Below are 27,003 nucleotides of genomic sequence, written 5' to 3'. Positions count from 1 at the left end.
TTTTAGGTGATATGATTTAATGGAGTGTACTACATGAAATCTCTGCCTATGTGGTTAATTTCTTCTGAGGATACCCTGATTAGCCATTGACTTGCTAATGCAGTTAGAGAATAACTTGCTAATGGTGAAACAAAGGGGAATCAGACCAATCCTCTTCTCCAAATGTGAAATTTTAAAAAAACAGGGACCCAAAAAACATTTTAAAATCATTTTTCCTACAAGTAAACACAATTGAAACGACTTCCTTCATAATAAATGTCCTCAAACAGAGGGTTGAGGAGTCATCCTAAGTAGTTGGTTACACAATTGGAAGAAATTTGCCAAGTTCCTTTTGTGTGACTTTTCTTACTTACCTTTTTAGTAACATCATCATTGTGCTAACACAGTTAAAAAAAATTCCCTTAAAACCAAAACTTGACTCACTTGCTACCAGCTAACGAATTTTAGTTCCTCAGGGACAGTTCTTAGGCTTACGATAATGTTTTCTCAGAGAAGTCCAAGTTATATATACATATATGGGTGCTTCCTGTGAGTTCGGGGCATGTATATGTGAGTTTGTCAGGGGAATACCAATTTGTCTGTTGCAAATCTTTGGCTGTTACAACTATGAAACCAGCAGTCTCTCTATCATCTATAGCATTTTAAAATTGAATCATTTTAAGTGTGATTTCATCATGTTTGCTTTAGTTTTCATAAGCCTTTGATCAACTGTATGTCAAATAAAGCTGGCATCTATATTAGGGGATACTTAATAAATAATGTTCAGAAATGTATAGTGCGTTATCATAGAATGTAGTGTATATGAGCAAAGTTGATATTTTGAGATTTGATTATTGTTTATAGCCCTTGTCTATGAGGAACAGTAGTTTTTCTACTTGTTGAATTCTTTATTTAGTGGAGGGTTAAGCTTATGATTTTTTTTTTTTTTTGACAGGCAGAGTGGACAGTGAGAGAGAGAGACAGAGAGAGAGAAAGGTCTTACTTTGCTGTTAGTTCACCCTCCAATGGCCACCGTGGCCGGCGCGCTGTGGTGGGCGCACCACGGCCGGAGCACCACGCTGATCTGATGGCAGGAGCCAGGTGCTTCTCCTGGTCTCCCATGGAGTGCAGGGCCCAAGCACTTGGGCCATCCTCCACTGCACTCCCGGGCCACAGCAGAGATCTGGCCTGGAAGAGGGGCAACCGGGACAGAATCCGGCACCCTGACCGGGACTAGAACTCAGTGTGCCGGCGCCGCAGGCGGAGGATTAGCCTATTGAGCCGTGGCGCCGGCCAAACTTATGATTTTAAAGTAAATTGAAAGTGTGTCATTGCAAAAATTAAAAAAAGGAAGGAGGAGGGAGCGTGGGAGCAAGGGAGAGTGGGATCCAGAGAGGGAGTGGAGGGAAGTGTTATTTTGTTCTTAAAATTGTATATATGAAATACATGAAGTTTGTTCCTTTTTTAATAAATAAAATTTTTAGGAGTTAATTTCTCACCCCAGAAAAATATTTCTACTCTAGAAATTTGTCAGCAAGATATTTTTAAATATCAGTAAGATGTTTTTAAACAAATTTCCATTCCCATGTCAGGCTAGGAGTAGTGAACTGGTAGGAAGTAGACCAACTTCTGTTGGTCTAACTGCTAAAAACTTTATTCCCATTTCTACCAAACTCCTAAATTCTAATTTGTTTGTCCAAATTCGAAAGTAAAGGTGATCATACACTTTATCTTCTAAATGTGAATGGCAGACATAAACTGGGCTTGTTCCCAAAACAGGATGTGTAATTGTCTACTTATGCTACATGTGAAATTAAATTTTAAGTAAGTCTTAATGGCAACGGAGTTAGAACTGTATAGCTATTTTCATAAATCAAGTTTGGATCTCTTAATATTCTCAAAGATTTTTAAAAAATGATAAACATACATGCTACTCCTTTATTCAAGGGAAAATTTAAAATGAATTATCTTTGCCAGTGGCTCCTGCTTCTTTTGCACATATTTTATTCATTTTTAATTAGTGGCCAACTACTTGAGAATCATTCAGTGACTTATCATTTGTTGTATTGGAAATTAAATAATCTATAGTTGTTTGAAAACATCAGCAATTTAAAATAAAATACATTTTTCTTACAAACTGGGTGTTTAGTAGTTAGTGTTATGCATAAAATGAAGGTAAAATATAATTACAGGATTTAATATGCCTTTTAGTTTTTAGTTGCTCTATAAATCGGCGAGTGAAAAAATGATCCTTTCTATTAATAACAACTTTTAATTTTTACAAGTTTGGCTTTTTGAAATAATTGCTAGGAGGGCAAATTACATGTCTTTAATGGTAAATTAAGGATCTGATGAGAATCGTTAGTCATTTCATTGTGGTTCTCTCAGTAAACTTTCTTTTATTTCATTAAATTATACTAATAAAGGCTTGAAATTATTCTGTAAAAGTTTATCTAATGGCATACTAACCCTGAGGTTTATATTTTTGAAAAATGCCTTGATAAGAAAAACCCAATTGGCAAGATCAAGATCTCCTGGAAAATAGAGACTTAGCAGCAAATAAATAGGTTATTAAATGCACTGCTTTAAATATATATTTAAGATAAGTAAATAGTGACATTAGTTCCATAGGAAAGTAAAGTAATGCAAGGATGCCCCTCCCCTGAGTGTTCATAAAATACTGATGCAGCTGTATGGTCGCCTAAGGCAGAAATCTCCCCAAAGTATTTGTTACATGGACTGTACTTTATCTTAAGGTTTGTAAACCACATTTTATTATGTTATAAATACTTCTATAAATATCCATTTTTTTTTCCTAAAATACTTGTGCAACTGCCCAGCCTCTTCAAAAGATACCCTGGAGCTTAAAGGTATGACTTTCATTGCTTGATCTCTGTTCACAGTTGGAGTTGAAGTAACTTATGGTGTTGGGAAGCTAAGGGTCAGGAGTAGAGATGCACACTAATGTTCCAGTGTCCTGGTTTAGGGATCAATACCTATCTGTGTCCATAGTTGAAAGAAATTCTAGCAGTAAATTTAAATTCTTATTCCTTGAATGAATGTAACTGTGGTTTTTAAAAAAATGAAATACAAGCCTAGAAACACGTGCCTCTGTCTGTAGTGTCGGGATATCAGGCAGAGCTGATAAAAATAAAAAACTGGTTCAGAGAAGACAGGCGTACCCTGGCTGAGTGACTTAGGTGTCTAATGGTATAGTACTGTTTTTCATCTTCTTCGTAATGTCACACTTTGAATAATACCAGAACTTTACAGTCCATATAGCTAGTGCTGATTTAAGTAATTATGAAAGTTCGTTATGAAAAGTTAGTTCAGTTTCAGTTTCATAGATGATGTTATGTTTGGTTGTTTTAATCACATTTTCCTATTATCTTATTCACTAGCTCAGCATTCATGTGACAGAAATTCAATGTGAGATCAGCTTTTTTCTTTTTAATTGTTCCACGCTGTTTTTTTTTTTTTTAAATCTCTTTCAAATTTAACTTAATGCCGATGGGAGAAGTTCCCAGCTGCAGTACATTAATATTGTTGCCAAGGTCGTGTTGTAATTGCCAAAGAGGAGACGTAGGAAATCCAAAGACATAAATAGAGTCTATAGACAAAAACAGAGGCTAGTCTGTAAAATGAAATATCACATTCAGGGGACAAAAGTATGAATAATGGCTTATTTTTCTTCAGAAACTGTTGGAAATTAAAATGAGATTTTTAAGAGGCAGGCAGGAAACACTAACAACCAAGAAATCCATATTCAATTGAACTATCCTTCAAAAGTGGAGGGGAAAAAAGTTTCATATGGGGGAGAGAGAGAGAGAGAGAGAGAGATATCACAGCCATTAGACCTGGACTACTAGAAAGAAAAAAGGAAACTTTATCCTAAAAGGAAATGACGCCAGATAGTGCCTGAACTCTACAATAAAAAAAAATCTGCAGAAGACAGATTCTTTCAAATGCCCATGGAATGTTTGAGCATGTGTTATGCTATAAACATGTTTTAAGAAGATCTAAATGTTTGAAATCTTACATAAGATCTTGTCTCACCACAATGGAATTAAATTAAATGTTAATAAAAGTATCTAGAAAATAAATATTTGGGAAGTTAAAAATATATTTCTAAATGGTACTAGGTAAAAGGAGAAATCATAAGATATTATAAAACTACAGCATAAAGTTTGTGGGGAGCAATTGGAGCAATACTTAGAGGAACACACCTAATTGTAAGTGCTTGTATCAGGAAAAACAAAGACTTTAAACAGTGATCAAAGTTTCTACCCAACTTAAGGGAAAAAAAAAAAAAAGACCAAAGTATACACATAGTAAGTAGAAGGAAGGAAAATAATGAAGATAAGAAAGAGAAACCAGTAAAATATAAGATGAACAAAATCAAAGAAAATGGATTCATTGCAGAGATTAATAAAATTGATAATTCCCTTGCAAGATTAATCAAGAAGAGAAGAGAGAAAATACAGATCACCAATATCAAATTTGAAAAGAGGAATATCATTACAGACCCTACGAACATTAAAATGATCTATGGAGACACTACAAATACCTTTATGTACTGCACAATCTTTAGCTCATGTAACAGTGATATGAGGGCAAGGAGCAATAGTTGGGAATAGCATGGAATGCGAGGGAACTCTCAAGTACCTGCCGTGTTTGTGTAACTCTGCTGCACTTTTCATACAAGTTCTTTTATTTAATCTTCACACCCTCTTACATTTTAGGAATTTTGGCTCAGGAAATGTAATTAATTTGCCTAGAGCTGGATAAGAGACAAATAAAGAAACAGAAAGTGCACCGCACTTGTCTCCAAAGCAAATATATTCCTTTGACTCAGTGTGTTGTGAGAATTGCAATAACTAATCCCAGCAAATGAAGCAGCAAGCTCAAGGGGTCAAAAGTCTGAGGCTGCTATAACAAAATACCATAGACTGAGTAGCTTCTAGACATGGGAACTTATTTATTACAGTTCTGGAGACTGGGAAGTACAAGATCAAGGCACCTGCACATTTGGTATCTGGCAAGGCTGTACTTTCCAGTTCATAGACTACTGTCTAATTTTTTTAAAAGATTTATTTATTTATTTGAGAGGCAGAGTTATAGACAGAGAGAGGGAGAGACAGGAAGAAAGGTTTTCCATCCACTGGTTCATTCCCCAAATGGCCACAACGGCTGGAGCTGGGCAGAACCAAAGCTGGGAGCCAGGAGCTTCTTCTGGGTCTCCCACAGGGTTGCAAGGGCCCAAGCACTTGAACCATCTTCTACTGCTTTCCCAGGCCATCAGCAGAGAGCTGGATCAATAGAGGAGCAGCAGGGTCATGAAATGGTGCCCATATGGGATATCGGTGCCACAGGTGGAGGCCCAGCCTGCTATGCCACAGTGCTGGCCTTGACAACTGTCTTAATACTGCAGTCTAACATGCTGTAAGGAGAGAAGTTTTTTTGATCCCTTTTATAATGTCATTGATCTTATTCATGAAGGATCTACCTTAATGACCTAATTATCTCCCAAAGGTCCCACTTCCTGTCTATTGCCTTGGGGATTAGATTTCAATAAACTTTAGGGAGACAATTCAGTCTGTATGTAGCGTGGAGTCATGTGAAATTTGATCTCCTGTGTGGGGCCTCATGTTGCCTCCTGGTTTTTATATATGTGATCTATAGTATGGGACAGGCATTTGGCCCAGCAGTTAAGATGCTGGTTTGGTGTTTTATTACATATACACACACACACAACACACACACACACACACACAGATACACCCCTACATAAAGACGGGGCGGGGGAGAGAGAGAAAACAAGCACTCCCATCTGTTGATTCACTCCCCAGTGAATACATGAAAATCAAGAAATCAATCTGTGTCTTTCCCAGGATCTGTGTTGTCTCTCCCACATGGGTGGCTGGGACCCAAGGACTTGAGCCATCACTGCTACCTCCCACGGTGTACCTTAACATCAACCTAGAATTGGAAGCAGAGCTGGGACTCAAACCCAGATACTATAATATGGGATTTGGGCATCCTGAGTGGCATCTTAACCATTGTACCAAACACCAGCATGGATAGAAGTGTTTTCTAATAAAGCCAACACAACGTTTGTTATATGTCAGTGCAAAGCAAATGAACTTGAATTTTCTGGCTAGACAGACCTTGCAAACAACAGCCAGTTCTCTCCCATTAATTGCACTTCTACACTGTTTTAGCTTTATACTACATTTTGTTGTTCTGTTCAGTTACATTGTTAATGGGAAAAGGGAAAATGTTCCATGAAGCATTACTGAAAAAAATTCTGGGATAAAATGAAATATGAGCTATGCTGTGAAACAATGTAACATGGACATGGACATGAAAAATGCAGCAGCATTTATTGGTAAACTCAGATCTGTGGCTGTGGTAGCACTGCTTGTGTTTGAGATTCACAGATGTCAGTGTTAGCTTAAATAGGATGATGATGCCTAAAAAAAACAAAAGCAGAATTTCCAGTGTGTTCAGGGAGAAATGTGGATAAGATTTCTTTTTATTAAAATTGAGGAGAAAAAAATAGAAAAATCTTAGCAAGGTATTACCTGAACTCAAAGGGTAGTTCTGTTGTATCACCTGGCTTCAGTACTTTGATTTACACATCTTGTGTCAACACCCACCAGTGTTGAAATAGTGCCACGGCAATATGAAATCTAGTAGACTGCCTGTCAAAAACAGATGGTATACAAAAGACACTACAATCATGGCAGAAGATATGAAAGAAATACAACCTTAGGGAATGTCAAGCTTAACCTCCCCTCTTCCTCTGCTCTGTCTCTCGGATCCCTGTGCAACTTCTCCCGCTGCCTATTCTCCTCCCTTTTCCTTCCCTTTCCCTCTCTCTCTCCCTCTCCATTTCCCTCTCTCTCTCTCTCCTTCTTCTTCTTTTTATTATATGATGTTGATAGAAACTCTTCAAATATCCCCCTCCTTGGGAAGGCCAGTCCTTTAGTCTGAGATTTTATCTATCTGTTGTTCATACCGCACACAATTTGCCTATATCAATTAATGATATAATTGGTTGTTTTGACATCCTTATCATTAAGACAACTCAGAGGCAATCTCCAGTTTCTTTATATTTGTCTAGAAAATTATACTGATTCATAAGTATTGTGCTATAGACAATTTTCCCATTATCATGCAGAAATGTTGGTTCCTTAGAGCTGTGTCTCTGTTTTGTTTAGTTGCTCTTTATTACACAACAAAAAGGTTAACTTCAATTATTCTCCAAGAAATTAGTAATAGAAGCAGCCTGCCTCAGGACAGCTCCATGAATGTCCAAGTTTTTCAGTATTTTTTTTAAAGATTTTTTTCTGTAATTCTTTTAAAATCACTTTTTTTAAACTTTTATTTAGTAGATATAAATTTCCAAAGTACAGCTTATGGATTACAATGGCTTCCCCACCCCCATAACTTCCCACCCACCCACAACCCTCCCATCTCCTGCTCCCTCTCCCATTCCATTCACATCAAGATTCATTTTCGATTATCTTTATATACAGAAGATCAATTTAGTATATATTAAGTAAAGATTTCATCAGTTTGCCCCCACACAGAAACAAATTGCCAAGTACTGTTTGAGCACTAGTCATATCATTAATTCACATTGAACTACACATTAAGGACAGAGATCACTTTTTAAAGACCTTTATTTATTAATTTGAGAGGTAGAGCTACAGACAGAGAGAGGGAAATACAGAGAAAAATGTCTTCTATCCTCTAGTTCATTCCCCAAATGGCCACGATGGCTGCAGCTGGGCTAATTCGAAGCCAGGAGCTTCTTCAAGTTCTCCCACATGGGTGCAGGGGCCCAAGCACTTGGGCCATCCTCCACTGCTTTCCCAGGCCATAAGCAGTGAGCTGGATCAGAAGAGGAGCAGCCGGGACACAACCTGGTTCCCATATCGGACGCCAGCACCACAGGCAGAGGCTTGGCCTACTATACCATAGCACTGACCCCTAAAATCATTATTTAAATTGATTTACTAGTATTCTGTTTAGAGAACATGGGAACTTAAAAAGTGAAAATATAGGGGATGGTGTTGTAGCACAGTGGGGTAAGCTGCTGCCTCAGTCACCAGCATCCCCGGCTTCCAGTTTTGGAGAACTAGCTGCTCTGCTTCAAATCCAGCTCTTGCTTATGTGCTTGTGAAAGCAGCAGAAGATGGCCCAAGTATTTGGCTCCTCCTGCCACCCATGGAGGGGACCTAGATGGAATTACAGGCTTTTCGCTTCCTACTGGCCCAGCCCTGGCTGCTGCAGGAATTTGGGCATTGAACCGTGGATGGAAGATGTCTCTCTCTTTCCTATCTGCCACTCAGCCTTTCTTTTTTTTTATTTTTTTATTTATTTTTTGACAGAGTGGACAGTGAGAGAGAGAGACAGAGAGAAAGGTCTTCCTTTGCCTTTGGTTCACCCTCCAATGGCCACTGAGGCCGGCGCGCTGCGGCCGGCACACCGCGCTGATCCGATGGCAGGAGCCAGGTGCTTCTCCTGGTCTCCCATGGGGTGAAGGGCCCAAGCACTTGGGCCATCCTCCACTGCACTCCCTGGCCACAGCAGAGAGCTGGCCTGGAAGAGGGGCAACCGGGACAGAATCCGGTGCCCCGACCGGGACTAGAACCCAATGTGCCGGCGCCGCAAGGCAGAGGATTAGCCTAGTGAGCCGTGGCGCCGGCCACTCAGCCTTTCAAGTACATAAAATATATATTTTGTTTTTGTTTTAAACTATTTTAAAAGATTTTTTATTTATCTGACAGGTAGAGTTACAGATAGTGAGGAGAGACAGAGAGAAAGGTCTTCTATCCGATGGTTCACCTCCCAAAATGGCCACAATAGCCAGAGCTATGCCGATCCAAAGCCAGTAACCAGTATCCTCTTCCTGGTCTCCCACACAAGTGCAGGGGACCAAGCACCCAGGCCATCCTCCACTGCCCTCCCGGGCCACAGCAGAGAGCTGGACTGGAAGAGGAGCAACTGGGACTAGAACCTGGTGCCCATATGGGATGCCAGTGCCATAGGTGGAGGATTAACGTACGTAGTACACTATGGCGCCGGCTTCAATATATATTTTTTTAAAAAGTGAAAATATAGTAAAGGACCTATAGTCAACACTTATCCACTAATTGGATTATTTTATTTTAAATACTATTAGCTAAAAACAATACTCTAAAATAGGAACTACTGATGTCTCTACTTTCCAGATGAAGTATTCCAGAAATAGAGAAGGTTAGCAACTTGACCAAAAGCAAACAGCTAATAGCTAGCAGATTTGAACAGTGGCCATCTGGTTGCAGATAGTTGAATTTCCTTAGAAATCTATTTATAATAGAAAAAAGATATTGTATCACTAGTGAAAGTTGATAAACATTTCTTTTAAATATCAGTGGGCATGTTTATGTAGTTTGACCACTGGAATTAGTCTTTTTTTTTTTTTTTTTTTTTTGACAGGCAGAGTGGACAGTCAGAGAGACAGAGAGAAAGGTCTTCCTTTGCCGTTAGTTCACCCTCCAATGGCCGCCGTGCTGATCTGATGGCAGGAGCCAGGTGCTTCTCCTGGTCTCCCATGGGGTGCAGGGCCCAAGCACTTGGGCCATCCTCCACTGCACTCCCGGGCCACAGCAGAGAGCTGGACAGGAAGAGGGGCAACCGGGACAGAATCCGGTGCCCCGACCGGGACTAGAACCCGGTGTGCCGGCGCCGCAAGGCGGAGGATTAGCCCAGTGAGCCGCGGCACCGGCGAATTAGTCTTATATTGGCTTTTCAGTCTGCTTTAAAACATGGCTGATTTAAGTTTTATTGATAGGAGAAAGTACTTTATATAGTCTGAGTGATTTTTTTTTTTTGGTTTATTTAAGCAGCAAGATAATTTTGCAGGCATTTAAAAATCATTAAATTGTGTAACAGTCAATGAATCATAAGTTTTGGCCAGCTTTTTAAAAACACAAGTAGGCATTTTTTATTATATCAGACCCCCAGTGCATGCTTTAAAATGCAAACAGTATCAAGTTCTATGCATAGTTTTCTCTTATACAAACATACCTGTGATAAAATGTTTTAAAGCTATTTATTTATTTGAAAGGTAAAGATACACAGAGATAGAGATAGAAATAGAGACAGAGAGAAAGAGAGATTTTTCTTTTTTTAGCTTTTATTTAATAAATATAAATTTCCAAAGTACAGCTTATTGATTACAATGGCTTTTCCCCCCTATAACTTCCCTCCCACCTGCAACCATCCCATCTCTCGCTCCCTCTCCCATTCCATTCACATCAAGATTCATTTTCAATTCTCTTTATATAAGGAAGATCAATTTGGTATATACTATGTTAAAGATTTCAACAGTTTGCACCCACACAGAAACACAGTGTGAAGTACTGTTTGAGTACTAGTTATACTGTTAATTCACATTGTACAACACATTAAGGACAGAGATCCTACATGGGGAGTAAGTGCACAGTGACTGCTGTTGTTGATTTAACAATTGACACTCTTGTTTATGGCCTCAGTAATCACGGGAGGCTCTTGTCATGAGCACCAAGTAGCCACAACAGTCAGGGATGGACAAGACGAGGAACTCCATTTGGGTCTCCCATGTGGTTGGCTGGGGCCCAAGTACTTCGGTCATCTTCTGCTGCCTTTCCAGGTGCATCTGCAGGGAGCTGGGTGGGAAATGAAGCAGCAAGGACCTGAACCAGCCCTCCAATATAGGATGTCAATGCTGTAAGTGGCAGATTAACTTACTGTACTATAATATCAGTCCTGATGATAGCTTAATTTATAAATTAAGACACTAGCAGCAACTAATAATAAAATAGCACAATTATAAAAACACTAATAAAAAGCTAGGTGAATATAGACTCTCCCTGTCTCATTTCGCCCTTCTTGTAAAGTAAAGGAAACACTTCACTGGTCTTGTACTCCGTTATTAAGTGAACTAAGGGTTACCTGAACATGAGCATTCTGATGCCATGACAGTGAATTTGATACCCGAGATGACAGTGAAGTGACTAATAGGCGAGTAGTGTGTACCGTATGGAAATGCTGGACAAAGGGATTATTCACATCTCAGGCAGGACAGGATCAAGAAAGTATGAGATTTCATCACACAGCTCAGAATGATGTGCAATTTAAAACTTTCAATTATTTATTTCTGGAATTTTCCATGTAATATTTTCAGACTGTAATTGACCTGGGTAACTGAAACCTTGGTAAGTGAAACCACGGATAAAAGGGGATGACTACACCTGTTTTTATTTTACATTATCGGTAACTTTGAACAAACATTTCTCAGATAAAATTCATTTTGATAATATACTTTGGAAAAAATAAGTTTTTAAAAATTGTATTACTCAATTTAGTGAGTTAAAAGTACTCAGTTAAAAATAATATCGAGATCACAACTTGATATTCTATGCTACATGATTCTTTGACACTGATAACTCTGGACTCCTTACATGCCTGGTTTTCTGCTTTATTGGTGATTATTTTATTTAAATTAATTGTGAGTGGAGTTGAAGTATTCATAAAACCTTAGGTAAGCTGTGTTTTACTTTACTTTGGGTCCTAGCAGAATGTTGGGGCTGTTAATTTGCAGGCCTGCAGACTATCTGGGTATTGTTTACTAGTTAGGCTGAGCGTGCAGCTGGAGCTGTCAGGAAAGGAGCCTGGGATATGCTTAAGAGTTCATTTCCCTGCAGTCATGGAAGAAGGTGGGGAGGCCCTTATAACTTCCTGTTGTCCAACCCATCTTGTTATTGTACCATGTTTGTATTTTGAGGGTTTTTTTTGTTTTGTTTTGTTTTGTTTTTTGTCTCAGCTGATATTTTAGGGAAATTGGCTAACCCTATTTTCAACCCAACCATGATAATGGAGGTTGCAGGAACTTCTAAAATGTCAGAGTGAGAAAATTGGATATGGCCTCTTAACAGCTCAAGGAAAATTGGATGCAGTGTAACACCATCTGTTAATGCCTTTGAGACTGTCACATATTCTTTCTTTACTATTCTTTCTCACTCTTCCCAAATAAAGTACTCTCTCTCTCTTTCTCCCCTTTCCACCCTCTTCCCTCTTTTTCCTCCTTACTTTTGGGCTTCTACACAATTACTATTTCTCCCAGATGTCCTTAAGTATTATTCAGGGGACTTGGTAGTTGACTGTAATTTACTTTGGTTTTTAGGTTAACCACTGAGTTGCCAGGTTGAACTTTGGCAGTACAGTGTGACCATTGAATTTATCTTGGGCTTAAAGATGAGCAGATGCCATTTCTTTTAAGGACAGTTGTTGCCTGAAAATGTAAACTTGAATACATTTTGGAGACTTTTAAAAAATATGATTTATATGCTAAATCCCTTGTGATGGCTTCTATAACATAACAAACAGTAATTTTCTTCTTTCAAGATTCTAAATGACCCTTTACATTAGCATAACAATTCACTAGTGTGCAACTTTGAATGGCAAAGGAATTCATCAGAGGTATTATGAAATGATGCTATGCAAATTTTAAGCTCTAAGTTTATTTGCTGTATCCTACCTTGCTTTTTCTGAAGTTTAAAGAAATGATGTGTTCTTGAGGCATATTAGACATACCCACATACACAGATTTATAAGCTTAGTTCTAATTAACATATATTTGAACACTGAAAACTAATTTTCAGTTGAGAGTGAGGCATGAATTTACTTAGTGGCATAGCTTTGAAAAATTTTTAAAATTTATAAAGAGAACATATTTCATATACACAATTTTAGGCAATATGGTACATTTTCCCCTACTTTTTCCTTCCTTTTTTCCTTTTAATTTTTCCAATAACATACTTTCAATTCATTTTATTTACCCTAGATTTGAGTGGTAATTTAATAGGGAAAAATAAGAAATGAAACCAAACTAAATATTGCTTTATGTGAACACAAAGAGTTATAAGGAAAAAAATAAGTTTATGAAATAGTTGGTATCTTGCTGAAGGGAAAGGAGGGTATAGTAATAACAAGTGATCAGTTCAGAAATGCCCATCAACTTGATAAGATCAAATAGTTCCAGTGTTTTTTGTGAAAATGTCCACAGACTATAAGAAAGGAGACATGTTAGCAATGCTTTGGTATTTTCATAGGTTCTTCATTGTAAGTTTCTTCACTTAGAAAAGGCTTTTGACACAGTTCTGAGACATTGTTATCCAAGGCAGAATTGAGATGGAATAGAGATTTGCTGATATCGTTTACCATTGCTGTATTCTGGATTAGTGAGTTTGCAATAAATTTTTATTGTCTAATGCCCTCCCAAATTCTGAATTTAATTTCATAAATGTCAGTTATGTAGCTCTGACTTTCCTAAAAAATTGAGTATTACCAAAGCTGACTCAAAAAAAAAAAAAAAAAAACTCAAATCTTCCTGCATTATGAAAGAAATTGGACCATAGCTTATCTTACCTTAAAGACAGCAATAAGCTAAAATGATATTTTTTGGTCATTTGGTCATTCTACCAGAGCATGATGTTTTATACATAAACTCTTCCAGAAGATTGAAGGGAGAACCTGGACCATCTCATTTTATGAAGACCAGACAGGGACAGTTCAAGAGCAGGAGACTGTAAATCAATCTCACTCATAAATACAGGTGCGGAGTTCTTACGGCAGGCTAAATCCAGAACTGTTCAAGACCCAGTTGAGTTTATTGCTGGATTGGCAGGTTGGCTTAACACTAAGCAGTGCATTAATATAATCATTAAGTTAGCTGACCAACTACATAATCATCTCAGTGTATGCAGAACAAGCATTCAACTATTTAAAGTACCTGTTATTAAAAGGAGAATAACATTTCTTAGCAAATTAGCATTCCCTTACCTGAAAGAGAGAAAAAGAGAGGCAGAGGCAAAAAGAATTCTCTTCTGCTTGTTCACTGCCTAAATGCCTCTGATGACTAGGGCTGGGCCTGGATCAAAACTAGGAGCTAAGAACACATTCCAGGTCTCCTGTGGTAGGTGAAAGGGACTCAACTATTTGAGCCATCCCCTGCTCTCTCCCAGGTCTGCACTGGCAGGTAACTGAAATTGGAAGCCAGAGCCAGGAATGAAACCCTGACACTCTGGTATGGAATGAGAGCTTCTTAACCAATGATTAAACTCATTATCTGATATGTCAGAAATCAGAAAACATGGTATAACATGCTAATTTTAAACTCAGTTTCCTTAAGTTCACATCTCCCATACCCTAGCTTGTGCTAGATATACTAGCCAGCACAGTAAGACATGAAAAATTATTAAACATTTACAAGGACTAGAAAGAAGATGAAATAAAAATGTTAGTTATTGATAGAGGATATGATTTTCTACATGGAAAACCCACTTCTGCTTATTATAATTAGAGACATTAACAACATTGCTACAGATACAAATCAAATAAAAACCAAAAATATACTTTTTTAAAAAAAAAAACAAAGGTATCTATAGTAGCATCCATAGGTGCCTAGGGATAATCTTTAAAAAGTAACTTGACTTATATAGAAAAACTATAAGGCGAATGAAAATCATTTAAAAACTATTTTTAAGTGACATTTTATTCCTAGTTCAAACAAAATCCAGGCAGATCTTTTCTTAAAATTCAACGAGTTGCTTTTAAAAAGATACCCGTATGAGTTACAGCCCAAACTAGCCACCGTATTCCACAACGGAAGAGCAAGGCAGGGGACAATGTCTGCTGAATTGAAGCAGAAGGAGCAGCCCCTGTGAGTGGAGAATGTGATTATCATTTTTCTCTGTGACCTTCAAACAGCCCCGCAGCATGAACACCCAGAACACCTGTTCTGCCTCTGACCTACAAAGCCATGGAGCACAGATCAGACTGGCTCAACTTGACTTCTCCTATCTTATAGAGCTGCTTTTGGGTCTTAAATGAAGGGAAAATTTGACTGACATTAGTTAAGAGCAATAACTCTGGAGCCCACCTGTTTGGATTCAAATCCCTGCTCTACTCGTTATTTGCTGATTATTTAGTCTTCCTCTGCCTCAGTTTTCTCACCTGGGAAATGGGAAAAATAACTATACTTCTCAAATGTTATTATGAAAATTAAGTGAATTAATACACACAAAGCTAGGGGAACATTTTCTGGCACACAGTGCTCAGCAAGAAGTAGCTCTTACTGTTTTAATTTCTTTACAACGTTATTCTATTTTAGGAAAATGCCTTCATCCCCATGCCACTTTTTTTTTTTGCTTTGTTTTGTTTTTGACAGGCAGAGTGGACAGTGAGAGAGAGAGAGACAGAGAGAAAGGTCTTCCTTTTGCCGTTGGTTCACCCCACAATAGCCGCTGAGGCTGGCGCACTGCAGCCGGCACACCGCGCTAATCCGAAGACAGGAGCCAGGTGCTTCTCCTGGTCCCCCATTTGGGTGCAGGGCCCAAGCACTTGGGCCATCCTCCACTGCACTCCTGGGCCACAGCAGAGAGCTGGACTGGAAGAGGGGCAACCGGGACAGAATCCGGTGCCCCAACCTGGACTAGAACAGGGTGTGCTGGCACCACAGGCGGAGGATTAGCCGATTGAGCTGCGCCGCTGGCCCCCATGCCACTTTTTGACAATACATTCCATTGGTTCTAATTGCATGTTAAATTGCAGGTACTCAAGCAATGTGTACCTTAAATGATCCAGACAATGAATAGCAGATTTATTTAACAAATGAATATTGAGCACTTGGTTGGGCTGAGGTTTAAAGAACTATGAAGTCAAAGAACTTATTTGTCAATAAACAATGTGATTACTGAGAGGCTAGTATAATGGGGTTATGTAATCAGTATAGTCCAAAACACAGAGAGAATGTGCTAGAGCGAACTTAAGAAAATCAATTCAGAAGACTTCACAAAGAAAGTAGGATTTTCTGTGATATTTGAAGAATGTGTAAACATGTCCTGGGCATATACGCACATGAGCCACCACATAAGCAGAAAGCTGGGTGTTCATGGATCAGGTGTTTAACAACTGTATGAAAGTATGAAGGAGTTGGGCTTGCTCCCTTTGCGCTTGTCTGACTGCCTCCTAGGAGTCCACTGTGTGCATGCTGGAGATTCTCCTGCACACTGGCCACAAGTAAGCGCTGCAGGTTCCTGGGTGATGTTTACTGTGAGGTAAAGGGCAGTTTCCAGAAGCATGTTCATCAGGCCAGGCATGGGCCCGTCTGGGATGTTACTGAAAATTCTCTCTGCTTGAAGTAGAATGTTGGTGCTCAAACTTTTCCTATCATTTAAGTTTCTTAGCTAGCAGCTTAGTCTGACGTTTGATCCCTAGCTCTAAAACTATTCCTCACCACCAATTTTTCTTTACCAAGTGTCATAATGACCTTGGAGGAAAAATGACCTTTTTCTTTTATTTGGAGAGTGCCAGTGACAGGGAGGGAAATAAAAAAAAAAACCATACAAACATACTAATTAATTATGATATAATATAGAGGGAGAGGGAGAGAATCCAGATTTTTCAAATGGAATGTAGGATTCCAATTACTTGAGCCAACATCACTGTCTCCCATGGAATGCATTAGCAGGAAACTGGAATAAGGTGTCAGAACTGAGTATTAAAACCAGGTGCTTCCAAGTACGATATAGGCATCTTAACTGTTAGGATAAACACATGCCCTGTGAGGCTTTATTTAAGCAGATAGAATCCTATGTAATTAGAATTTCCTTCTTAATAGTCATGTTTTCTTGTGAAAGTTATTTTCCTTTGTAAGTCTCAATTTCCATATCTGTAAATCCCTGAAAGCTCACATTTAAGGATCCCATGAGATCCTTATATATATATATATATATAGATCCTTATCTATATATCCTTATATATATATATAGATCCTTATATATATATATATATGCAAAGTGCCTAATGCATTGTCAAACACATAACAGAAATGCAGTAAATTGTCTAAATTATTTCTTCTTTTTTCCGTATTATAAAACTGGACTGTATCCAATGGTAAAAATCTTCCATCCTATCCATGTTCTGTGCTTCACAGCGCTAATGATTCTCTATTACATTTTTTACACACATCAGTCATGAAAAGAGTAAAGAAGTCTCTAGAAGTATTCATTAATGACTAAAAAAAAAAGCTCACTGAAAGTGTCATGAAACTGGGAACTATATGCATATCTTTGGGAATGTATAATTCCTTGTGTTCACATTAGGCAAATTGTATTTTGGTACAGAATGCGATGCACATGTACATATAATACTCATATGATTTTCATAGTTTTATCCAAATGAAATTATTGTATACCTTCTGCTATTTGCTTTAAGATATTTCTTTATAATATACATAATGATTATTTTTTGTCTATTGATACTAATATAGGTTATCAGCAGTACATTTAAACATTGAAGGCTATTCAGAATGCATTTTATTCACCATTTTTTGTGATATTTTCTATAACCTCGTTACTTTTAAAATAATGTCAAATATTAACTTGTATAACAATGACATTCAGTTATATTAACTAGACAGTAAGTAAGTATCCTGTATTTAGCTGGTTTTTTTTTTTCATCTACAAAATGAAGCTCAGTAGTTCATTGGGATGATGTAGAAAGTAAATAATTTAAATAAATATAGTGCTTCTACCACAATACCTGGTCTAGTATGGATGGAATACATGACCAGTTTTCTTTTTCTTTTGTTTTGCACCAGAAGTTTAAGCATATACTGCTCTGTAGAAGATTCTGAAAGGAAAAGTGCTGTATCCCATGGAGCCTTTTACAAAGTGAAAATGTCTGTTAGGGATGTCTTCCCCTATTAGGCAAGTCATTGGATTAGGGTGACTTCCAAGGTTTCATTCATATGCTGTGATTTCAGGATTCCAAAAGTAAAAATAACTGGTAGGTTTCAGTAGGTAGTACAGTCTCAAGTTTAGGATAATTTAGTTTGACAGTTAAATCATAAAACAGATGGTAAAACACTTACAAACGTCAAGGAGTTATTTTTTTAATTGGCAGTCCCATTATGTTAAGAATTTAAGCTATACTTGATTGTCTTAGGTTTTCCTTGAATTGTAATGATTTAGTTTGTATATAAAAAGTAATTCCTGTTCTGTGTCGTTATGTGACAAAATATTCGGTGAAACTCAAACACAAGCTGCTTTTTTGTTTTAATTTTCTAAGAAGTCTTTTTTTCTGCATGGACTTTATTTCAGCTTTTCACAAGAATAAACAATACCTTCCTTTCCTGCAGAATTTTCTTTCCCAACAGTCGCTAAGTTCGTATCATATGACCATTTGATGGGAACCAAGATAAGCAAATGTGTTTATGATATCCGTGCTTAACTTTACTCTTAATTAATGGAGATTATGAAATCAAGGTACTTTCCATGAAGAGCTCTTAAAAGTGCTGCATACAACTAACTTTTGTCTTGTGATTTCTGCTTTCTTTGCCTAGAAGTACTGGAAGAAATGAGAGGAACTGATCTCATTTGTTTTAATCTTTCAGTGGCCTGATGTGTTTTTCTGTAACCTGGGCGTGGGTTTTGTTAGGGGCTTTGTTGACTGCCTCCTTGTTTCATGCACAGGCTACGCTGACCTTGGACTGTGAGGGAGGGCAGAAACCACTTAGGAGCACACAACAGTGTGGCTTTTATTCTGATTGCTCTTAGACTTCCTACATTGGCTTTAAATCAGGCTTCTCTAAACAGAATCTTGGGTTGGGGTTTAGAATAAGTGTAGAGTATCTCCAAAGACCAAAAAGATTTACCGTATCAGCTTTTACATTAGGTATTCTCAGTGGGTTTGCTATAATTCTCTAAAAACATTTTCATTCCAATTCCTTGCCTCCATTGTTGAGCTGTCTGGGTCGGATGTTGCCTTTCTCTCTCTCTCTCTCTGTCTCTCTCTCTCTCTCTCTCTCTTCTCTCTCTCTTGTGCTTGTGACACAAATTTGGGGCTCTATAGTTTCTTTCTTCCACCCTCAAGGGGCAGTCTTCAGCTAGAATTTGAAGATCCCTATGTTTAATTTTCTACTGCTGCCATTAACAAATTACCACCAATTTAGTAGCTTAAAGCAACACAAATTTATTGTCTTACAGTTCTGCAGGTCTGGACTCTGAAGCATTTGTCTCACTAGGCTAAGAATGAGATGCTGACAGAGTGGTGCTCCTTTCTGGAGGATTCTCTAGGGGATCATCCATTTCCTGCCTTCTCTGGTTTTTAAAGGCCACCCACGTTCCTTGGTTCCTGTGTCTTCCTCAATCTGCAAAGCCAGCTACATGTCATCTTGCTGGCCCTTCTGTAGTCACATCATCTGCTCACTGACCACAGCCAGGGAAAATTCTCTGATCTAAGGACTCATGATTAGCTTGGGTCCACCTGCACTATCCAGGCTACTGTTCCCATCTTAGGTCCTTAATCCTAACTGTAAAGTGTCTTTTGCTTGTGAGGCCATGTGTTCAAAGGTTTCTAAGGTTTAGGACATAGTTATTTTGGGGCAGCTGTTCTGCCTACCAAATTGCCTTTTCTCTCTCTCTCTCTTTTAGTGGGCCATACTAATCTGGGAGCTTGAAAGAGAAGAGGCTAGTTTTCTTGACCACAGCAACTCTAGAATGTACTTATTTTGAAAGATACTCACGTATCTGGCTTCACACCAGGGCTTCTCTCTTGTTTCCTTTAATAGACTGGATTTTGGCATCTCTCCCTCTGTGTTTTCTTTAAGATTTTATTTTTTTATTTTAGTGGCAGAGTCACAGAGAGAGTGAGAGGGAGAGGGGGAGAGAGACAGAGAGGTCTTCTATCCACTGGCTCACTCCCCAAATGGCCACAATGGTTGGAGCTGGGCTGATCTGAAGCCAGGAGTCAGGAGCTTCTTCCATGTCTCCCACGTGGGTACAGGGGCACAAGCTCTTGGCCCATCTTTCACTGCTTTCCCAGGTGCATTAGCAGGGAGCCAGATCGGAAGTGGAGCATCCAGGACTTAAACGAGGGCCCATATGGAATGGCAGTGCTGCAGACAGAGGCTTAACCTACTGCGCCATGACACCAGCCCCATCTCCCTCTGTTTTCTTCCAACAGCCCGAGGTCTTGATTTGAGATGCTTTCCTTACAGTGGTTCTCAATCTGTCAGTGTTCTTCCAGTAAGTTTTTTCAACTCTCTGGAGCTGAGACTATAGAATGGAATCAAGAGTATGGATCAAGATTGGATATACATACTCTGTAGAAATGGCAGTGGAACCTCAAGAATGGTGTGTATTTGGGCAATCATCTGCCAACCCATCTCTTGTGACTCCCTTCCAATTGCAACTTGTCTCTATGAAGAGTTTTGTGGTAACTAAAATCAGACTAGAAATTTATTCAGCTAATCATTCGATGTTCAAGATGTAAGGATAATCAGATACAATGATGTAGCCTGTGCCCTTAGAGGCTAACAGTCTAATTGGGAGAAAGATATATAATATTATTGCTGTATACAGAATAGATTGTGCATATGTGTAATTTTTTAAAGATAGGTAGCATATATATTTGCTTATTTTCATCTATTTGAAAGGAAGACACACAATTAGAGACTGAGAGATTATGATCTCCTGTTCACTGGTTCATTCCTCAAATGCTTGCAGCTAGAGCTGGGCCAGGCCAAAGCCAGGATCCAAGGGCTCAATCTGGGTCTCTCACATGGTGGTAAGGGCCCAAGTACTTGAGCCATCACTGTCTTTCAGAATGTGCATTAGCAGGAAGCTGGAATTGAGAATAGAGACCCTGACATGGATGCAAGCTTCCCAAATAGCTCCTTAACCACCGCACCAAATGCCTGCTCCGTGTGTGTGTGTGTGTGTGTGTGTGTGTGTGTATTTTGGGGGCAGCAGACCGTTAGCCCTCAGTCCTTCCTAAGTGATTCAGAAAAAGTTGTTCACAGGCAGCTAGGGCTGTGCAGCAATTGAATGACCCTGCTAGCCAAAGAAGCCTACTTTCACAGTCTTCAAGGAAAGAGCTGTGCTTATGGAGTTTTTGATGTGAAAGAGAATTAAATGTCACAACCTGCATTCTTCTTCTGACTCCTAGTTTTTAGGACCCAATAGCAATTAGCATATTTCTTGACCCCTTGCTAGGTGTGTGGTCTTACACACATTTCTTAACTCTGTAATCCCATTTCTCCATTGGTAGTACTCAGCTCAGACTTGTGAGGTTGGAAAGTGGTATTATGTTAAATTTTTAGAATAGGGCCCACCATGCAGAAAACATTCAGCAATATTATTGTAATATATTACTACCTCAAGCTCTCATCACTTTTTTCTTTCATCATAATATGAGACACATTTCTTGATTCAGACCAGCTTTTCTCTCTCTTATTTATGGTTGAGGAGTTGTCTCTAGACACCCAAGGAATGTTGTAGCACCTTGATTGTGTTGCATAAATGGGTGTGTAGTGAAGCCAGGCAGATACAACTTCCAGATGTGGGAATCTATGGGTTCAGGTGTAAGAGTTATCAGTTTCCTATCCATGTAATTTATAATACTTAATTTACATTAGGAAGCTCTCACAGTGTTCTTTAAAAATTATGTATTGATTATAAATCTAGTAAGATAGTTTGGAGAATGATAATTAAAAGGAAACTATACTTTTCATTCTGACTGAAGGTGATTAAAAGTAGTTCACAGCTCCTAACTTGTAACTTGGGATCTTTCTTCGACAGAAATGTTCATTAATATAGAGAGAACAGATTTCAAGAGTTTCAAAGATACAATTCTAAGAATATAAGAGCACTTTCCTTCCTCCCTGCTTCCTTCACTCCTTCCTTTCTTTCTTTCTTTTTGCAATAACATGCTTTCAATTTACTTTATAATCCCAAGCTTAATACTCCACTAAATATAGTGTTCAACAAGTAAAAAGTAGAAAGACCACTGTTTCACAGGAATATAGCCATGAGCTATAAATTATAATCAAATCAGAAGATGTCAATTTCACTCATATACATTCAGAGGTTTTTTTTTTTTAGTATTTTCTGTATTATCTGCAATTATCTTTCATATGCTTTCCTGTGGTCATCCTTCTTCAGGGAAGATTGATCAGGGCTCCTGTGCAATGACCACAGTAACCTAACCCACATAGACATCCACATGGTCATGAGATGATACTGGATTATTCCTGTATGAATTATGTCCAGTGGTTCTTTTAAACCTTAACGTGTTTATATTTTTTATTAGTGGGCCCATGACTTACTTTCTGTCAATTCATAGAAACTTTCAGAGAACTCAAATTTGTCTAAATTTTAAAATGGATTAAATTTAAATGAAAGATAGTTCATTATTCTGACATACCGCCATCTTTAATGTATTTTAACTTAAATGAACAAGGAGTCTGATAGCCTCAGGAGCTATGAAATATTCAGTAATAATCAAAACACAAAATGTTCTTTGCCTGATTTCCTGGTTCTACTCTCTAAATTGAATCTTGTGAAATGTAAACAGTTACATCTGCAATTTCCAATAAGGAAAATATCATCATGAAATCAAATGTGTTTTCTCACTATATATGTGTATTGTAATATTTTGGTTAATATCAATCACTAAATAGGATCAGTAGATATTTTCCTGGAATCTACTACAAGTGCCCAGCAGGAGAGCAGTGATGAATAGGATGCAGTACATCCGTCTAGAGCAGTCATTTAACAGGGGAGATATTCCTATCTGGGTCCTCACTATATAGAGCACATATATGAGGGTACTTCAAAACATTCATGGAAAATTGTTTTAAAAGGTAAGTTTATTTTTGAATAAAAATTTTTGAGATCCTTGCGTAATTCTTTCATAATATGCATTTTTTACAAACTGAAAATTTTGTAAAATTAATTTGATTTATTTGAAAATGAGAGAGAAACAGAATCTCCAATTGTCTTCTGGGTTCATTCCCCAAAAGCCCACAAGAGCCAGGGCCTGCAAGGTCAGGCCAAAGCCAGGAGCCGGGAGCTCAAGCTGGATCTCCCACGTGGGTGTTAGGGACGTTGCAACTTGAGCCATCACTGCTGCCTCCCGAGGCTTGGGGAATTTGAACCAGGAGCAGAGCTGAGACTAACTGGAGCACTCTAATATGGAATGCAGGTATCCCAAAGTGACGGCTTAACCACTATATCAAATGCTTGTGTCCTGTGAGTTTTTGCAAGATCCTTCATATGTGCATTATTTAGTAGAAGGTGAAGACTTATGTCAAATCATGCTATTGTTTCTCCTTTATTTATATAAGGTATCATTTTCAAGTTGATGGAAGCCAGCCCATGATGTGTGCTTTCTAAACTGAAGTGCCTTTGTTGGAAATTGGGATTTGCTCAGCTATCATTCATTAGGAGAGACTTTGGAGTAGTGACTTATGGTTGTGTGTAAATGAAAAGCAGAGTTATAGGAAAATATATTCACAAAGGGAGAACTTTAAAGCTTCAAAAATAGCATGCATCAAGTATAGTATAATATTATTATTCCTCCATCATCACCAATAAACATTTATGGAGAACCCAGAATGACTGGCTCTGGATTTTACATTTAGCATAAACTGGCTTTTAACTTAGGTTCTTCCTGGCTTGTAATTGCCCAAATTGTTCTCTGTTAATTTACCTAATTTTTTTTAGAATATACACTAGCATGTCTATAGCTGTTTTTTATTTGTTTAATTAATTTGGTGAATCAAAATTTATAAAATGGAGTAAAACAGTTAAAAACTAAGGCTGTGGATTTGGACAGAGTTGATTTCAAACACTTTTCTGCAAAATGCAGTTGCAGATCTTGAACTGTTCACTTGCTGCTCTAAACCTCAATTTCCTTATCTTTAAAATAGAGAGAATGAAGATTCTTCCTTCTCATCAAGCTCATGATGATTCATGAGATGTTACTACTGGTGGGTGTTACATGCTTAATACCAGCACTTCATATGTGCTCAGTAGGCATTAGCAGTCTCTCTCTGGCAATAGTATTAGTGTTACTTTGACACAGAAATCCTTCCTTCCTCCCTCCCTCCCTCCCTTCCTCCCTTTCTTCCAAGATTTAGCTTATTTGACAGGCTGAATTTTAAAAAAGGATAAAGACAAAAGAGAGAAATCTTCCATCCACTGGTTCAATCTCCAAATGGCTGCAATGGCCAGGGCAAGCACTTGGGCCATCTTCCGCTGCTTTTCCAGGAGCATTAGCGGGGAGCTGGATGGGATGTGGAGCAGCGTGGACTCAAATGGCACTCATATGGGATGCCAGTGGTGGCTTAGCCTGCTGTGCCACAACACAGACCCCAGAAATCCAGTTTCTTAATTTGCTTTCTGCTAGTAATGTCTTCTGAAGTATCATGTTGCTTGTGAACCCATAATACAGATTGACTTTTTTTTGAATTATCACTTTTGCTTCTGAAACTGCACAGAAAAGTGATACATGCAGTTAGCTAAGATTTTCTTTTAATGCATACATGAATTTTAAGACCCTGAGACCCCTTAGAGAGCTTTTTTGTAATCCAAGTAAGTGGGTTTACATTCTAGTCTCTCTGCCAATGAAAATTGTACCTTAGTAAGGAGAATTTGTATATTTGTGCAGACATTCAGTGATTTCTCCTCTGTCCTCTTCAGTATTTCCCTAACATATACTTTCATATCCAATACAATGTTTATTTCTCTTAAAATCTTCACACTTTTGCTTACTTTTGAATGCTTGGAGCTCTTGTCTACCCACTGATTTTGCATTCCTTTTTTTCCAGCATTATGGGATTATTAGACGCGGCTCACTAGGCTAATCCACAGCCTGCGGCGCCGGCACCCCGGGTTCTAGTCCCGTTGGGGCAACGGTTCTGTCCCGGTTGCTCCTCTTTCAGTCCAGCTCTCTGCTGTGGACCAGGAAGGCTGTGGAGGATGGCCCAAGTGCTTGGGCCCTGCACCCACATGGGAGACCAGGAGAAAGCACCTGGCTCCTGGTTTTGGATCGGCGCAGCACGCTGGCCGTGGCAGCCATTTGGGGGGTGAACCAATGAAAGGAAGACCTTTCTCTCTGTCTCTCTCACTAACTATGCCTGTCAAAAAAAAAAAAAAAAAAGAAATTTTTTTCTACACCATGACTCTCCTTCCCTCCTTCCATTTCAGCTGAGAAAAATTTATTTGACTTTAGTGATTCAGAGGTCATATGTAACAGCTGTTTGGTGGTGCTTTAGTTCTTAGTTCTATGATAGAATTTCCTGCAGTTTAAAAAAATCCTGATGCCTGATCGTACTCTATAATAATTAAATTAGATCTGCAGGTGAGACCCAGGCATCCGTAATCAAGGCTGTTCAGGCTATTTCAGTGTGCAGCCAAGTGTGAGAGCTACTCTAGGAGAGTATGGGTGAGGCACAATTGAATGCAAACATTGCAGGAATAAGTGAGAAGGGAGGAAACGAAGAGAGGAGATGTAGACTACCATTCTGATAAGTTTTGGTGGTGAAAGGAGTAAGAGAGATGGGGCTGTGACTCAAGAAACCAGCAGGAATTATAACATACATCAGTGAGAACATACTACCCCACACATGTTCGCATATGGAACAGTGAGTTGCAGCCACTCCCTTAGGGCACTATATCAGCAGTGTAGAGTTGACATGAACCTGCAGTTTGTAAAAGTTTGAAGTTAATTTTGATGCCCCTTTCCCTTCTGCACTGACCTCCCTTCTTGCCTCTCTCCTGATTCTTCCTCATCCTACCACTTTCCTTTTCCTGCCAGTGGTCACCTTGCCCTTTTCTTTCTTAAAGCAGGTGGGAGGGGTTGGGTATCAGATGCTTGATCCCTCATGTTGGCCAAATGGCTCCAGTAATTCTAAGGAAAAGTTGAAAATTCACCATTCTTAACTCATGGTCATCTTTCCTCAGCCAGGGACTGAGGCCAGGGATGTGGCATATGCCAATTTCCCAAGTTCATGCTGGTCTACCCTTGAATCAGAGGAAATTTCAGCTTCCCTCAGTATACAAGGGAAGGTGGGATCGAATGCAGGGTAGGCAGTCAGAAGGGCCCACTGCATACCTAGAAGTGATAATGATTCTGTGCAGTCAATTTTACATACGCGTATCATTGATGCCTCTTTTGCAGGACAGTTTTGACTAGCATGCAGAAAATACAAATGCTGATATTTCTGTGAGCACTAAGTATTTCAAGGAAAAATAATCTGATATTTTAGAATATACTGTGATGAATATCAAATTATGATTTACTATCTCAGCTGTGATTTGTTCAGTTAAACACTGAACATGTACCAATCTATATCATGCTTTATTGATCCTTCCGGGAAAACTTATTATACCAAGTTGCTGTTGTGACAGAATCTAGCACCTTATCACTGCATTTCTGGAGATTACTTGACAGCCATGTTGCTGGCCTTTTCCTGGTTACTTTTTTATAGATATATAAAAAATTTATATATATATATATATATATATATAATGTGGCGCCTTAGTGACTCAGTTTTTTTTTTTTCATTTTTTTTTATCTTTTATTTAATGAATATAAATTTCCAAAGTACGACTCATGGGTTACAATGGCTTCCCCCCCCCCATACCGTCCCTCCCACCCACAACCCTCCCCTTTCCCACTCCCTCTCCCCTTCCATTCACATCAAGATTCATTTTCAATTATCTTAATATACAGAAGATCAGCTTAGTATACCTTAAGTAAGGATTTCAACAGTTTGCTCCCACACAGAAACATAAAGTGAAAAATAATAGATGATTTTTTTTTAAATGATGATGAAATCAGATCAGACCTCTTGTCATGTTTAATCCCAGTGAGAGTCAAGTTGGGAATTGATAATTTCTTCTTCTTCTTCTTCTTTTTTTTTTTTACAGAAGATCAGTTTAGTGTACATTAAGTAAAGATTTCAATCGTTTGCACCCCCATAGAAACACAAAGTGAAATATACTGTTTGAGTACTTGTTATAGCATTAAGCCTCAATGTACAGCACATTAAGGACAGAGATCCTACATGAGGAGTAAGTGCACAGTGACTCCTGTTGTTGACTTTACAAATTGACACTCCTGTTTATGGCATCAATAATC

At 38.5% G+C, this 27,003-nt stretch overlaps 1 protein-coding gene and 1 long non-coding RNA gene across 2 annotated transcripts in view; one reads left to right on the top strand and one right to left on the bottom strand.

Moving 5' to 3' along the window:
- The window catches only part of BCKDHB (branched chain keto acid dehydrogenase E1 subunit beta), a 277,214-nt gene that overhangs the window by 227,584 nt on the left and 22,627 nt on the right, over positions 1-27,003 (top strand). The window lies entirely within an intron of this gene.
- Positions 1-27,003, bottom strand: part of LOC149126579 (uncharacterized) — a 53,190-nt gene that overhangs the window by 14,714 nt on the left and 11,473 nt on the right. The gene's annotated exons all lie outside the window — the stretch shown is intronic.

The sequence above is a fragment of the Oryctolagus cuniculus genome, chromosome 5 (assembly GCF_051225735.1).
Source record: "Oryctolagus cuniculus isolate XC-2025 breed Fujian yellow rabbit chromosome 5, ASM5122573v1, whole genome shotgun sequence".
Classification (NCBI taxonomy): domain Eukaryota; kingdom Metazoa; phylum Chordata; class Mammalia; order Lagomorpha; family Leporidae; genus Oryctolagus; species Oryctolagus cuniculus.
The sequence above is the reverse complement of the archived record's forward strand: the minus strand, read 5'-3'. Positions and strand labels throughout refer to the sequence as shown.